General features: G+C 44.1%; 1 non-coding gene across 1 annotated transcript; it reads right to left on the bottom strand.

The window, feature by feature from the left end:
* Window positions 1-965: 965 nt before the first annotated feature.
* Window positions 966-1,037, bottom strand: TRNAG-UCC. The gene has a single exon. It is a non-coding gene; the product is annotated as a tRNA-Gly (tRNA).
* Window positions 1,038-2,041: the final 1,004 nt, after the last annotated feature.

The raw sequence follows: 2,041 nt of genomic DNA, 5'->3' as shown, positions 1-2,041 counted from the left end.
ATTGCCACTATCGGTCACTGGCTGTGGCAGTTGTGCATCAGACCGATGCATGATCATGTTATACAGAATACAGCAGGTGGTAAACATTCTGCATGCAGTAACATGTTCATACTGAAAGCCCCATGAGTTGTCTAGGTAACAGAAATGGACTTTAACTGGCAAAACACTTGCTGAATGACTATCTGTGTCTGGGACAGGACGATATTAAAGTGCTGCTCATTACTTTCCTGGGGTTTATGGACTGGTGTCATTAGCCATAGCTCAAGTGGATATCCATTGTCATCTGAAAAACAAAACAAGGTGGGGGCACAAAAGGGATGATAAGTCACTACTACCAATAATACTATAAAGATACGGAAATATCTATGCTTAACAACATTATAATAGTCTGGACTTGCCAAGCAGATGACAATGAAGAATCCTCTCATATAAGAAGTGACAGTATAGTGAACATATGTGTTATATGTAGTAAGAGAAGTGTAGCTGATTCAGCTAGCTCCCTGGGCTGGTAAGTGATATGCTTATTACAGTTAGATTTACGCACCCCCCCCCCCCCAGCAAAAAACAAAAAAAAAAAAATAAGACTTTCCTTCAACTGGCACACCAGCCAGGTGCATGACCCACCCTCCACCCCAGCAATTTAGGTCCCATTTCTGTGCCGTGCCCCAACCTTCCTTTAATCTATTTTATTTAAAAAAATAAGTTGCTACAGTTTATAACTGCCTGCATAGAGCACTTCAGCACTCATGTTTTCTTTTAACAATTTTTCATTTTAAACTGTAGCAAATTGCTTACTACAGTTTATACCTGCCCGAACCAAGCATTACAGTGCTCATAGGTTATAGGTGTGTACTAGGCTAATGACTCTGGAACCTTTACAAGCCTAGCCCAAAAAAATTGCCCAGAAAATAAGCTGAGCATCTTTGCAGCAGGATCCAGACAAGTGCTTAAATGTACAGACATCTTGCATTGGCCAGGAATTAAACCCGGGTCAACTGCTTGGAAGGCAGCTATGCTCACCACTATACCACCAGTGCTACAAATAATCAGCCCTGCCAAGTCTCGAACCTAGGATGTTGTGCATTACAATCACAGCAATGTACCACTACACCTCTTCTTCTTTCGGCTGCTCCCTTTAGGGGTCACCACAGCAGATCAACTGTTTCCATTTCCTCCTGTCCTCTGCATCTTGCTCTGTCACACCAACCACCTGCATATCCTCTCTCACCACATCCATAAACCTTATCTTAGGCCTTCCTCTTTTCCTGTTACCTGGTAACTTCATCCTTAGCATCTTTTTCCCAATACACTCTGAATCCCTCCTCAGCACATGTCCAAACCAACGTAATCTTGCCTCTCTGGCTTTGTCTCCAAACCTTCCAACCTGGGCTGACCCTCTAATATACTTATTCCTAATTACTGTCTATCCTCGTCACACCCAGTGCAAATCTTAACATCTTCAACTCTGCCACATCAAGCTCTGACCCCTGCCTTTTTGTCAATGCCACTGTCTCCAACCCGTATAACATAGCTGGTCTCACTACCCTCTTGTAGACCTTCACTTTCACTCTTACTGGTACTCGTCTGTCACAAATTACTCCTGACACTCTTCTCCACCCACTCCATCCTGCTGTACTCTCTTCTTCACCTCTCTTCCACACTCATCTTTACTCTGAACTGTTGATCCCAAGTACTTAAACTCATTCACCTTTGCCACCTCTACTCCCTGCATCCTCACCATTCCTCTATCCTTCCTCTCATTCACACACATATATTCTGTCTTAGTCCTGATGACCTTCATTCCTGTTCTCTCTAGAGCATATCTCCACCTCTCCAGGGTCTCCTCCACCTGTTCTCTACTCTCACTACAGATCACAATGTCATCTGCAAACATCATAGTCCACGGGGACTCCTGTCTGATCTCGTCTGTCAACCTGTCCATCACCATTGCAAATAAGAAAGGGCTCCGAGCTGATCCTTGATGTAATCCCACCTCCACCTTAAACGCATCCATCACTCCCACCGCAGACCTCACCACTGT

The sequence above is a fragment of the Protopterus annectens genome, chromosome 1.part0 (genome assembly GCF_019279795.1).
Source record: "Protopterus annectens isolate FY-2018-M chromosome 1.part0, PAN1.0, whole genome shotgun sequence".
In the NCBI taxonomy this organism is placed as follows: Eukaryota; Metazoa; Chordata; order Ceratodontiformes; family Protopteridae; genus Protopterus; species Protopterus annectens.
This window is presented reverse-complemented; position numbering and strand designations above follow the sequence as displayed.